Below are 15,433 nucleotides of genomic sequence, written 5' to 3'. Positions count from 1 at the left end.
TACCCAACGTTGTGCATATATACCAAAAATGAGCACTAATGTTACTCCTACTAAACACATGAATAAGTTGATTCAGGTGATGGATACTCCTGAAGCCTCAGTTGCCTCACTTTGGGAGACATTAACTAGTTCCCATGGTGGAAAACTGTCTTAATTGTAATAATTCTGATTGTTTTTGTTGTTTGCTCCCTGCATCTGTAATTGTGTAGATGGATTTGTTTTTAGTTGCATGAAGGTTTTTAAGTTACAAGTGGTTGTCTAAACTCCTACAAGAGCACAGCTTCCTCCAACTACTACTTGGGGACCCTCAATATGAGGGTTAAGAGAATACATTACCTCAACAATTTAGGAACAATGCCCCTTCCCATCAGGAAGTGGTTATGGAATGAAAATTCAACCCGTTTCCTTTGGCAATATAATTCTCCTAAAAGAAAAGGGGGGAATGAGAGGGTAACAGGTAGGAAGCCCAGAAATCCCCAAGTAACAGGAGGAAATAATCTGTAAAACAAACTGCAAATGGCGGGTGCTTCTACCCTGCCTCCCTTCTCTGTTGACGAAACCAGTTCTGCCTAAGACTAACTTTATTTTTATTCTTTTCTCAAACCTTGGACTGATAATGGCTCAACAAACCAGTAATCATGTCAATTGTTTTATGACTGGGGATGACACATCTTCTCCTATTCTATCTAAAAAAAAAAGCATATTGTGGAAGAAGGGCCTGCTGAAACTCCCTAAGCCTTGAAGTGTCTCTGCTATCTGATTAGCAGCTTGCTAGCAAACGTAAAACACCTTGCTAAAAACTAGCAAGGAGGCATTCTGTTTGCCCCCGTCTGATGTCTATGTCAGAAGCTTTCTCTATCTCTCTTGCACTTTAATAAAATTCTGTTACACAAAAATTTCCAGTGGTCAAACCTGATCTCTGGCCCTTGATAGAAATCCTCTCCTCAGGAGGTCACAAAACCCATCATATCACATGGCTTGCAGGAGTGACCTTTCTACAGCCCTACCCTTATGACATATAAGGTACAAGCTTGTCCCTTCCTCAGCAAGTGGACAAGCAAAGGAACTTGTTGTTTGCTATCGCTTTAGCAGCCTTGCCTGAATTTCTTGTCTTTCCTCTAGTCAATTTCTATTGAACAGGGACGTTAAAGAACCCTGACTGGAATCTTAGGGGGCCTCATCTAGTCAGAATTACTGGTCTGAGATAAAATACACTGTATTAGATTCAGGAAACAGTGAGCTGAGTAGATTGAAGATACTTGGATCCACACTTAACAATATACTTCTTTTTTCTTCCTTGTTTCTCATGGTGAAGATTAGGTTCCTGCTTCAGTTTCTAGAAATAGCATTCCAACTTCCTTTCTTAGACTGGAGAACTATACTAAACACTAATCGGTTTTGTTAGAATCATGAGAACAAGTGCAGTATCAGATAATATCTTTCATACAAGAAAGATATGAGTGTGGCACTCTCAATATCAGAAAATTCGTTGAGAAACTAATACAGCCATTTATCCAAGCTTAAATAGGACTGCCAGAGTCTTCACCTGTTATATTGGATTTGCTTGTATATCTATGTTTCCCCAAATCAAGGTCAAATTTGTAATTTGTCAATTTATCCTAAGAGCTTTCTTTACTCTCTACAATCCTACAACATTGCCTTAGTCAACTTATTATCTGACTTTCTCAGGCAATTATTTCCTACCTTCTATTCTCTCCCGAACCCCCAACCCCTTTTCCCCTTCCCACATGCAGGTGAAGAATTTCTCATTACGTAATACCTCATACTCACAAAAACAAGTAGTATTTTTGTACAAACGTGTTCAACAAGCAAAATACACCTGCCTCTACTAAGGCATCACTCTATATATTCCATAGAACCAATTTTCTCTCTCATTTGTCTAAGAGTTATCCCACTTTGAGTAATCTGACTCTATTCTGCATTATTAATTTTAATCTCTTTTTATTGAGGTTGTCATAAAAAGGTACTGTTGCCTCTTTCATCCTAAAAGTAAAATTTCTCTTAAGGCTGCTGCCTCATTTTTCTGCTCCCCTTTAAGGAAAACTTCAGTTTCCATTCTACACTCACTGTTTCAGTCTAGAAGTCATTTCAATCAAAATTTCATTCCATCTACTCAACTAAAACAGCTTTTGTCAAGTTAATCAATAATCTCCACCAGACTTCTTCCAATGTTTCATTTTTAGTCTTGATCTTAGTTGAATTCTTGGGGATGTTTGAAACATGCAACTGTGTCCTTTTTGAAACACCTTAGTTGGTAATTTGACTTCTAGAACATCATACTCCCTGGTTTATCTTATGTCTGATGATTCTTTATTTTTTTTGTTGGATATCTTTCTTTTCCTGACTTGCAAGTACTGGGCTGCTCCAGGAATATACTCATTGCAACTTAAGTTTTCCCACTTTATTCTTTGGATGTACTCATCCAGTTTCATCAGCTTTAAATATGATCTTTATGCTGAAGACTTTAAAATTTCTCTTCAAACTAAACTTACTTGATGAACTTCAGACTGATTTATGCAAATGGATGTGAGAGTTGGACTGTGAAGAAAGCTGATCGCCAAAGAATTGATGCTTTTGAACTGTGGTGTTGGAGAAGACTCTTGAGAGTCCCTTGTACCACAAGGAGATCCAACCAGTCCATTCTAAGGGAGATCGATCCTGGGTGTTCATTGGAAGGACTGATGCTAAAGCTGAAACTGCAATACTTTGGCCACCTCATGCGACGAGTTGACTCACTGGAAAAGACTCTGATGCTGGGAAAGGTTGGGGGCGGGAGGAGAAGGGGACAACCGAGAATGAGATGGCTGGATGGCATCACCGACTCTGTGGACATGAGTTTGAGTGAACTCCGGGAGTTGGTGATGGACAGGGAGGCCTGGCGTGCTGTGATTCGTGGGGTCGCGGTTAGTCGGACACGACTGAGCGACTGAACTGAACTGAACTTCACTATAATAAGATTCTCAAATCAAATTCTCCGCCCCAATACTTTTCCCTCAGGATTCTCCATTTCAGTAAATAGAACTGTCATTTGTGAGCCATGTTTTATATCACATCCCACGTTGAGTCCATTAACAAAGTCTGTTAAAGAATAATGCAAATTTCATCACTTCTTGTCTCCTCCTGTGCTACCACTCTATTTCAAGCCATCATTATCTTCACCTAGAACATGATCAAAGCATCCTGATTCCCTGCTTCTTTTCTCCAGAACAACCATAATAATCTCTTTAATATATAAAAGCTGATTCTTCATTGCTTAATATGATTCTGCAACTTCCCATCATATTTGGGAAAATAATTAGGCTTTAATCTGAAATTTACACATTTCTACAGTTACATTACTTTGCCAACTAAGGTCTGTCTACTCAAGGCTATGGTTTTTCCAGTGGTTATGTATGGATGTGAGAGTTGGACTGTGAAGAAAGCTGAGCGCCGAAGAATTGATGCTTTTGAACTGTGGTGTTGGAGAAGACTCTCGAGAGTCCTATGGACTGCCAGAAGATCCAACCAGTTCATCCTAAAGGAGATCAGTCCTGGGTGTACATTGGAAGGACTGATGCTGAAGCTGAAATTCCAATACTTTGGCCACCTCATGCAAAGAGTTGACTCATTGGAAGAGACTCTGGTCCTGGGAGGGTTTGGGGACAGGAGGAGAAGGGGACGACAGAGGATTAGATGACTAGATGGCATCACTGACTCGATGGACAGGAGTCTGGGTAAACTCTGGGAGTTGGTGATGGACAGGGAGGCCTGGCGTCCTGCGATTCATGGGATTGCAAAGAGTCGGACACTACTGAGGGAGTGAACTAACTGACTGACAGTTACATGAATGGGCCCTGGCTAAGTCCCCAGCAACATCTCATGCCATCTTTATCTGAAACACTGATTCCAGTCACAGTGGCCTATTTCTCAAATCAGCCAAGAATAGTCCTCCTCCAAAAAACCTTCACTGATAAAACTATTGAAAATAATGCCTCGCATCACAATCTATTTCCTTTAATTATTTACTAATTCCATGTTAATTTCATTGCCTGTCACTGAAACAGCCAAGGAGTCTGGTCAATTTTGCGTGAAAGTATTAGACAGTTTCACGAAAAAAAAAAAAAGCCAATGTTTAATTCCTGACATTATTTAAACAAAAAAGAAAGCAATGGATTACTTTTTAAAAATTTATTTTGGCATTGAAAACACAAAGAATGTGATCAACATGACCTTCCTATTCTCCATTTTAAAGAAGATTATATCAAAATGTGATAAAGTATGTTATGTAAAATTCAGTTGTGTTTTCTGGGAAACTCTGGTAGATAATCTTCAGGGAGAATTATGTGCACTTCTCACATATTTTAACACAGAATTGACAGTATTTTCAATACTAAATATGCTTATACTACATACTAAAAATATCATTTCTGATATAATCATCCTGCTCATATAATTCAGAGACAGTTTGTTGGAAAATTGTGCCCTCTTTGGTTGAACTCTAAAAAAATTTGTATAGTAGATTTAAATGTTTAAATCCTTCTTTTGGCATGAGTGTTATGAGAGGTATGTGTGGAGTCAAAAGTGAGTTATTCAATGCTGTATTCTCATTGTTACAGAAGTGGGGGATGGAGATTATTTGAGACACTTTAAAATATATAATGAAACTATCTGAAAATTGGGAGTTTTTAAGTAATCTAAATTGAATATTGACAAATTTTTAGCAGGTTTGTTGTATACAAATAATTTGTATACAAATGGTGATTTAAAACTGGCAACAACTATTTGTGCACAACTGGGTATTTTGCCACAGTGTAATACCATAGGATTTTTGGAGGGGTTGATATATTTACTACATCCTTATGTTTACTAAGATATATGGAGTGGATAATTATAAAAGGAAGAATCCGTTGCATAGCCAAATAATATTGGTTGATATGATACACACACACAAACAAAAACACAAATATATGTATATATAAGGTAATAGTTTCAAAATCCTAATATTTGAATAGCAGTTACACCAGGCACATTCAGTTCAGTTCAATTGCTCAGTCATGTCCGACTCTCTGCGACCCCATGAATCACAGCACGCCAGGCCTCCCTGTCCATCACCAACTCCCAGAGTTCACTCAAACTCATGTCCACAGAGTCGGTGATGTCATCCAGCCATCTCATTCTCTGTCGTCCCCTTCTCCTCCTGTCCCCAACCTTTCCCAGCATCAGAGTCGTTTCCAGTGAGTCACCTCGTCACATGAGGTGGCCAAAGTATTGCAGTTTCAGCTTTAGCATCTGTCCTTCCAATGAACACCCAGGATTGATCTCCCTTAGAATGGACTGGTGGGATCTCTTTGCAGTCCAAGGGACTCTCAAGAGTCTTCTCCAACACCACAGTTCAAAAGCATCGATTCTTCGGCGATCAGTTTTCTTCACAGTCCAACTCTCACATCCATACATGACCACAGGAAAAACCATAGCCTTGACTAGACGGACCTTTGTTGGCAAAGTAATGTCTCTGCTTTTTAATATACTATCTAGGTTGGTCATAACTTTCCTTCCAAGGGGTAAGCATCTTTTAATTTCATGGCTGCAATCAGCATCTGCAGTGATTTTGGAGCCCCAAAAAATAAAGTCTGACACTGTTTCCACTGTTTTTGCATCTATTTCCCATGAAGTGATGGGACCAGATGCCATGATGTTAGTTTTCTGAATGTTGAGCTTCAAGCCAACGTTTTCACTGTCCTCTTTCACTTTCATCAAGAGGCTTTTGAGTTCCTCTTCACTTTCTGCCATAAAGGTGGTGTCATCTGCATATCTGAGGTTATTGATATTTCTCCCAGCAATCTTGATTCCAGCTTGTGCTTCTTCCAACCCAGCGTTCCTCATGATGTACTCTGCATAGAAGTTAAATAAGCAAGGTGACAATATACAGCCTTGACGTACTCCTTTTCCTATTTGGCACCAGTCTGTTGTTCCATGTACAGTTCTGACTGTTGCTTCCTGACCTGCATACAGGTTTCTCAAGAGGCAGGTCATGTGGTCTGGTAGTCCCATCTCTTTCAGAATGTTCCACAGTTTATTGTGATCCATACAGTCAAAAACTTTGGCATAGTCAATGAAATGAGCAAATAAGTTATTCTTTTTTGATTAATTAATTAATTTGGGGGTGCTGGATATCTGTTGTCCCACATTGACTCTTCATTGCTGTGCAGGTTTCCTCTATTTGTGGTGTGCATGGGATACTCCCTAGTTGTGTGTAGGCTTCTTATTGTGATTGTTTCTCTTATTTCAGACATGGATTCTAGGATGTTTGGGTTTCAATAGCTGAGGTTCAATGGCTCAGTAATTGTGGCACACAAATTTAGTTGCCTCATGGTATGTGGGATCTTATTTCCCAGACTAGGGATCAAAACCATGTTCTTGCATTTGGAAGGTGGATTTTTAAGTATTGTACCACCAGGGAAGTCCTCAGGAATTATTCTTGTTTTATAAATTTTGCCACTTATAGTTAAGCTGATGTCTGTCAAATTGCCTGTCACTTGACACATCAGTTACAGATTAAAAAGAAAAAAAAATATAGCTAAACATAAGTATTAAGACAGAAGTTTAATATTTGAACCATTTTAACACTAATTCTCTTCACAAATATATTTTGATATGATTATATGTTAACATGTCCTGTCAATCTTGAGTTGTTAAAAATATATCTTAAGTGATCCCAATGAGTATGTTCTACTCAATTAACTGACAAATAGGCAAATCATCTTATTGCTGAGGAAACTGGATGAGGTTTTAAAGACTTCTAAGCACAGTGTTGCCAGCATTCTCTGAATCATGGAAAAAGCAAGAGAGTTCCAGAAAAACATCTATTTCTGCTTCATTGACTATGCCAAAGCCTTTAACTGTGTGGATCACAATAAACTGTGGAACATTCTGAAAGAGATGGGAATACCAGACCACCTGACCAACAGTCAGAACTGTACATGGAACAACAGGCTGGTTCCAAATAGGAAAAGGAGTACGTCAAGGCTGTATATTGTCACCTTGCTTATTTAACTTCTATGCAGAGTACATCATGAGGAACACTGGGCTGGAAGAAGCACAAGCTGGAATTAAGATTGCCAGGAGAAATATCAATAACCTCAGATATGCAGATGACACCACCTTTATGGTAGAAAGTGAAGAGGAACTCAAAAGCCTCTTGATGAAAGTGAAAGAGGACAGTGAAAAGGTTGGCTTAAAGCTCAATATTCAGAAAACTAAGATCATGGCATCTAGTCCCATCACTTCACATGAAAAAGATGGGGAAACAGTGGAATCAGTGTCAGACTTTATTTTTTTGGGCTTCAAAATCACTGCAGATGCTGATTGCAGCCATGAAATTAAAAGACGCTTACTCCTTGGAAGGAAAATTATGAGCAACCTAGATAGCATATTAAAAAGCAGAGACATTACTTTGCCAACAAAGATCTGTCTAGTCAAGGGTATGGTTTTTCCAGTGTTCGTGTATGGATATGAGAGTTGGACTTTGAGCAAAGCTTATCGCCGAAGAATTGATGCTTTTGAACTGTGGTGCTGGAGAAGACTCTTGAGAGTCCCTTGTACTGCAAGGAGATCCAACCAGTCCATTGTAAATGAGATCAATCCTGGGTGTTCATTGGAAGGACTGATGCTGAAGCTGAAACTCCAATACTTTGGCCACCTCATGCAACGAGTTGACTCATTGGAAAAGACTCTGTTGCTGGGAGGGATTGGGGGCAGGAGGAGAAGGGGACGACAGAGAATGAGATGGCTGGATGACATCACCAACTCGATGGACATGAGTTTGAGTGAATTCCAGGAATTGGTGATGGACAGGGAGGCCTGGCGTGCTGTGATTCATGGGGTCGCAAAGAGTCAGACACGACTGAGTGACTGAACTGAACTGAAGCACAGTGTTAATTTTGAATTATACTATCCACAAAGCTTGCATACATGTGATGTGCAAAAGAAATTCCCACCTTCTTGAATGACCCTTTCCAGGGTCACATATGGCACAGCATATGAAATCTGTGAGATGACATTCCCCTGCTTCCTTCTTCTGCTTCAAAGAGCTTTCAAACCATTACAAAGTCACTCTTAGCACTTTTAGTGCTGTTGTAGTGAGATTTTCTCTTTTGATGTGAGAATGTTACTCACATACTTATAGATTATGCTGTGGCTTTTGGGCATGGAAAACTGATAACTTCTCTAATTGGGACAGACTGTTGGATTCAAAGAAACATACATTTGAGAGATGATGTGATCTTTTAGTGGACACAGCTATCTTAAAAATGATCTTCTCATGATGCAGTCTATTAACTTCTTTTCATCTTTTTTTCAATATACTCTTTTTGGAGTCTTGAGAACATTAGCATTTGCTCTAGGGATAATAATTTTTTAAAAATGTCTCTTCATAATCAATTCCACCATGATTAACATTAAAGTTAAAATAATTGTAATTCATCTTCACATCTATCTTATACATTGGTACTTTTGCCATTCTGTTTAATGATGTGATTTTCCACTTTCATCTCTTACATTAAAAGGATATGAGCTCTTATAAAGTGAAACAATTAAGATATTTTCTTGAATGAGGGCTAACAACCTCATAATTTTCTTATACCTGTAACTTCTTCTATTTGTGTTCTGAATCTGATCAGATGTCACGATCAAACCTCTTCCTTCCAGAATCCTGTGGCAAGTATCTGATTTAGTCATGTTGCTTCTCTATTACTGAAGTCTATCAATATTAAGTCAAACAAGACTTCAAAATTTCAATTTTCCCATCTCCTTCTCTCACCATTGCAATTTACCTTGTCTTGTGTTCCATTTTTTTTTTTTTTTTTGAGACCTTTCTTTTGCTTAAGACTTTGAGAAATTCATTGTTCCGAGGTAACAAAAACTAATGATATTCCATCTAAGAAGCACATATTAGTAGATGCAGTTAATTTTACAGCTAAAAGGGAAGTTCAATATATACCTTCAACAGCTGAAGTTTGGGAAGGGAAATGGATGTGTGGTGGAAGGAGGTTACTCAGTGGGCTTCAGATGACACTGTGTACAGCTGACAAACTTACTGGAACATAAACTGGCCTAATTTACTAACTGCCCTAATTTATTTACTTAGCTTGAACTTTGAAGATAATTCACAAGGAGATAAGGAAGCAGTAAAATCTCTTATGATACCATGCAGCACAAATTTTCCAACACCCCCTTTTGATTTTGAATAATCTCCTCTATAAGCCCAATGGAATTAACCCATAAATTCATGTATTTCTATTTTTGTTTCAGAACAGATACTATGGAAAACATTACCAAACTGATGATTCACCATTAATCCAGATTCTTGGATTACATTGCTACTGGAAAATATCAAAGGCAGTCTTTTTGATACAGTCATTTTCTCATAAGAAAAAATAAGAATGTTGGAACTGAAACAATCACAGATACTTAAAGATTCACTGATTCCACTAGAAAAAAATTGCTTGATTTACATTTATTTGAAAGAATCCTACTTTATATTCCTAAAATTTTTCATCATCTATCTATTCATTTAGTAATGTGTTCACAAATTAAGCTGGCTTAGAATTTTGAGTTGGGAAACTTGATTTCAAAAATTATCTCTGATAGACTAAAAGAAGGGAAGAAATATAAAAAGCCAAAAATTCAGATAAATAAAAACATAAATGTCTTAAGCTCTATCTAAAATAGTCAAAAATATTAATAATCTAATGGTTAATATGAAGGAAGCTTGGTGGCTCAGATGGTAAAGTGTTTGCCTACAATGCAGAGGACTTGGGTTTGATCCCTGGGTTGGGAAGTTTCCCTAGAGAAGGAAATGGCAACCTACTCCTGTACCCTTGCCTGGAAAATCCCATGGATGGAGGAACCTGGTAATCTACTGTGCATGTGGTCACAATGAGTCGAACACGACTGAGCGACTTCACTTAATGGTTATTATGAACATTTCAATAGTGGCCATCTTGCTGTTCAGTCGATAAGTCGTATGCTACTCTTTGTGACCCCTGAACTGCAGCATGCAAGTTTTCCCTTTCCTTCACTATCTCCCAGAGTTAGCTCAAACTCATGTCCATAGAGTCAGTGATGTCATCCAAACATCTCATCTTCTGTCGCCCCCTTCTCCTCTTGCCCTCAAACTTTCCTAGCATCAGGGACTTTTCCAATGAGTCAGCTTCTCATATCAGGTGGCCAAAGTATTGGAGCTTCACTTTCAGTGCCAGTCCTTCCAATGAATATTCAGGGCTGGTTTTCTTTAGGATTGACTGGTTTGATTTCCTTGCTCTCCAAGGGACTCTCAAGAGTCTTCACCATTACCACAGTTTGAAGGCATCAGTTCTTCAGCACTCAGCCTTCTTTATGGTCCATCTCTCACATGCAAACATGAATCTTTGTCAGCAAAGTGATGTCTCTGCTTTTTAATATGCTGTCTAGGTTTGTCATAGCTTTTCTTCCAAGGAGAAAGCTGTTTTTACTTTTGTGGCAGCTGTCACAGTATGCAGTAACTTTGGAGCCCAAGAAAATAAAATCTGTCACTGTTTCCATTTTTTCTCCATCTATTTTCCATGAAATCAAAGGACCAGATGCTGTGATCTTTATTTTTTGAATGTTGAGTTTTAAGCCAGCTTTTTCACCATCCTCTTTTACATTCATCAAGAGGCTTAATATTACCTCTTTGCTTTCTGTCAGTAAAGTGGTATCATCTGCATACCTGAGGTTATCGATAGTTCTTCTGGCAGTCGTGATTCCAGGTTGTGCTTCATCCACCCTGGCATTTTGCATGATGTACTATACATATAATTTGAATAAGCTGGGTAACATTACACAGCCTTGTCGTGTTTCTTTCCTGATTTTGAATCAGTCCACTCCATGTTCAGCTCTAACTCTTTCTTCTTGTCCAGTATAAAACTTTCTCAGAAGACAGATTAGGTGATCTGGTATTCCCATCTCTTTAAGAATTTTCTGCAGTTGTTGTTGTCGTTTTCTGTGATGCACACAGTTAAAGTTTTTAGCAAAGCCAGTGAATCAGAAGTAGAATTTTTTTTTTTTTTTTTTTGAGATTCCCTTGTTTTTCCTATGATCCAACCGATGTTGGCAATTTGATCTCTCGTTCCTCTTCTTTTTCTAAATTCAGCTTTCACATCTGTAAGTTCTTAGTTCACATACTGGTGAAGCCTAGCTTGAAGGATTTTCAGCATATTATGGTTTGAAGTGAAACCATTTCACATACTAGCATGTGAAATGAGTGCAATTGTTCAGCAGTTTGAATATTCTTTGGCATTGCCTTCTTTTTGGGAATTGGAATGAAAACTAAATTTTCCAATCCTGTTGCCACTGTTGAGTTTTCCAAATTTGCTGGCATATTGAGTGTAACACTTTAAAAGCATCATCTTTTAGAATTTGAAATATTTCAACTGGAATTCCATCATGTCCACTAGCTTTGCACAGTACTTAGGTGCAATCTCAAATACTAGAGAATGATCTTGGTTCATTTGTAAGGAAAATAATTCAACATCACAGTAATCAAAGCCGCTAATGTCAAAGAAGCAGAATTTGAATGGTTCTATAAAGATCTATAAGACCTTAGAACTAGCACCAAAAAAAAAAAGACATATTTTTCATCATAGAGGATCTATATGCAAAAATAGAAAGTCAAGAGATGCATGGAGTAACAGACACGTTTCGCTTTGGAGTACAAAATGAACCAGGGCAAAGCTTAAGAGAGTTTGGTCAATTGTTTCATGTTTGTTAGACATCTTTATGTCTTCTTTGGAGAAATGTCTGTTTAGTTCTTTGGCCCATTTTTTGATTGGGATGTTTATTTTTCTAGAATTGAGCTACAAGAGCTGCTTGTATATTTTGGAGATTAATTCTTTGACAGTTGTTTCATTTGCTATTATTTTCTCCCATTCTGAAGGCTGTCTTTTCACATTGTTTATAGTTTCCTTTGCTGTGCAGAAGCTTTTGATTTTAATTAGGTCCCATTTGTTTATTTTTGCTTTTATTTCCAATATTCTGGGAGGTGGGTCTTGGAGGATCCTGCTGTGAATTATGTCGGAGAGTGTTTTGCCTATGTTCTCCTCTAGGAGTTTTATAGTTTCTGGTCTTACATTTAGTTCTCCAATCCATTTTGAGTTTATTTTGGTGTACGGTGTTAAAAGTGTTCTAGTTTCATTCTTTTACAAGTGGCTGACCAGTTTTCCCAGCACCAATTGTTAAAGAGACTGTCTTTTCTCCATTTTATATTCTTGCCTCCTTTGTCAAAGATAAGGTGTCCATAGGTGCGTGGATTTATCTCTGGGCTTTCTGTTTTGTTCCAATGATCTATATTTCTGTCTTTATGCCAGTACCATACTGTCTTGATGACTGTGGCTTTGTAGTAGAGCCTGAAGTCCGGCAGGTTGATTCCCCCAGTTCCATTCTTCTTCCTCAAGATTGCTTTGGCTATTAGAGGTCTTTTGTATTTCCATACAAATTGTGAGATTATTTGTTCTAGCTCTGTGAAAAATATAATTGGTAGCTTGATAAGGATTGCATTGAATGTATAAATTACTTTGCATAGTATACTCATTTTCAAAATATTTGCTCTTCCAATCCACGAACACAGTATATTTCTCCATCTATCAGTGTTTTCTTTGATTAGTTTCACCAGTGTTTTATAGTTTTCTATGTACAAGTCTTTTGTTTCTTTAGGTAGACATATTCCTAAGTGTTCAATTCTTTTCATTGAAAGAGTGAATGGAATAGTTTCCTTAATTTCTCTTTCCATTTTCTCATATTTAGTGTATTGGAATGCAATGGATTTCTGTGTGTTGATTTTATATCCTGCAACTTTACTGTATTAATTGATTAGCTCTAGTGGTTTTCTGGTAGAGTCTTTAGGATTTTCTGTGTAGAGGATCATGTCATCAGCGAACAGTGAAAGTTTTTCTCAATATCCCTCATAATCAGAGAATTGCAAATCAAAACCACAATGAGATACCATTTCACACCAGTCAGAATGGCTGCTATCCAAAAGTCTACATGCAATAAATGCTGGAGAGGGTGTGGAGAAAAGGGAACCCTATTACACTGTTGGTGGGAACGAAAACTAGTACAGCCACTATGGAGAACAGTGTGGAGATTCCTCAAAAAACTGGAAATAGAACTGCCATATGATCCAGCAATCGCACTCCTGGGCATACACACGGAGGAAGCCAGAATTGAAAGAGACACATGTACTCCAATGTTCATTGCAGCACTGTTTATAATAGCCAGGACATGGAAGCAACCTAGATGTCCATCTGCAGACGAATGGATAAGAAAGCTTTGGTACATATACACAATGGAGTATTTTTCAGCCATCAAAAAGAATGCATTTGAATCAGTTCTAATGAGGTGGATGAAATTGGAGACTATTATACAGAGTGAATTAAGCCAGAAAGAAAAACACCAATACAATATACTAGTGCATATATATAGAATTTACAAAGATGCAAATGATAACCCTGTATACGAGACAGCAAAAGAGACATAGGTGTATAGAACTGTCTTTGGGACTCTGTGGGAGAGGGTGAAGGTGGGATGATTTGGGAGAATGGCATTGAAGCATATATTTTATCATATGTGAAACTAATCACCAGTAGAGGTTCGATGCATGATACACGATGCTCAGGGCTGGTGCACGGGGATGACCTGGAGGGAGGATGTAGGAAGGAGGGAGGTGGGAGGGGGCTTCAGAAGGGGGAACTCATGTACACCCGGGATGGATTCATGTCAATGTATGCCAAAACCAACCAATATATTATTGTAAAGTAATTAGCCACAAATTAAAATATATATATATATATATATATATATATCACTGTAAAAAAAATTAAAAAAGAGAGTTTGTTCAAGAGAATGTACTGGTCATAGCAAACAACTTTTTAGAACAACACAATAGATGACTTTACACATGGGCATCGCCAGATGGCCAATACCAAGTTTGGATTGATTATATTCTTAAAGCCAAAATTGAAGAAGTTCTGTACATTCAGAAAAAACAAGACCAGGAGCAGACTGTGACTCAGATCATCAGCTTCTTATTGCAAAATTCAGGCTTGAATTGAAGAAAGTATGGAAAATCACTAGGCCTTTCAGTTCAGTTCAGTCACTAAGTCATGTCCAACTCTTTGCGACCCCATGAATCACAGCATGCCAGGCCTCCCTGTCCATCACCAACTCCGGGAGTTCATTCACACTCATCTCCATCCAGTCTGTGATATTATCCAGCCATCTCATTCTCTGTCGTCCCCTTCTCCTCCTGGCCCCAAACCGTCCCAGCATCAGAGTCTTTTCCAATGGGTCAGCTCTTCGCAAGACGTGGCCAAAGTATTGGAGTTTCAGCTTCAGCATCAGTCCTTCCAATTAACACGCAGGACTGAGCTCCTTTAGAATGGACTAGTTGGATCTCCGTGCAGTCCAAGGGACTCTCAAGAGTCTTCTCCAGCACCACAGTTCAAAAGCATCAATTCTTCGGTGATCAACTTTCTTCACAGTCCAACACTCACATCCACACATGACCACGGGAAAAACTACAGCCTTGACTAAATGGACCTTGCTTGGCAAAGTAATGTCTCTGCTTTTTAATATGCTATCTAGGTTGGTCATAACTTTCCTTCCAAGGAGTAAGCGTCTTTTAATTTCATGGCTGCAATAAGCATCCACAGTGATTTTGGAGCCCAAAATTTAAAGTCTGACACTGTTTCCATTGTTTCCCCATCTATTTCCCATGAAGTGATGGGACCAAATGCCATGATCTTTGTTTTCTGAATGTTGAGCTTCAAGCCAACCTTTTCACTCTCCTCTTTCACTTTCATAATGAGGCTTTTTAGTTCCTCTTCACTTTCTGCCATAAGGGTGGTGTCATCTGCATATCTGAGATTATGGATATTTCTCTTGGCAATCTTGATTCCACCTTGTGCTTCTTCCAGCCCAGCATTCCTTATGATGTACTTTGCATAAAAGTTTAATAATCAGGGTGACAATATACAACCTTGACATACTCCTTTTCCTATTTGGAATCAGTCTATTGTTCCATGCACAGTTCTCAATGTTGCTTCCTGAGCTGCATACAGGTTTCTCAAGAGGCAGGTCAGGTGGTCTGGTATTCCCATCTCTTTCAGAATTTTCCACAGTTATTGTGTTCCAAACAGTCAAAGGCTTTGGCATAGTCAATGAAGCAGAAATAGATGTTTTTCTGGAACTCTCTTGTTTTTTCATGATCGAGCGGATGTTGGCAATTTGATCTCTGGTTCCTCTGCCTTTTCTGAAACCAACTTGAACATCTGGAAGTTCACGGTTCACATGTTGCTGAAGCCTGGCTTGGAGACTTTTGAGCATGACTTTACTAGCGTGTGAGATGAGTGCAATTGTG

The sequence above is a fragment of the Moschus berezovskii genome, chromosome 5 (assembly GCF_049115385.1).
Source record: "Moschus berezovskii isolate FMDL1 chromosome 5, NW_MosBer_1.0, whole genome shotgun sequence".
NCBI classification, from domain to species: Eukaryota; Metazoa; Chordata; class Mammalia; order Artiodactyla; family Moschidae; genus Moschus; species Moschus berezovskii.
This window is presented reverse-complemented; position numbering follows the sequence as displayed.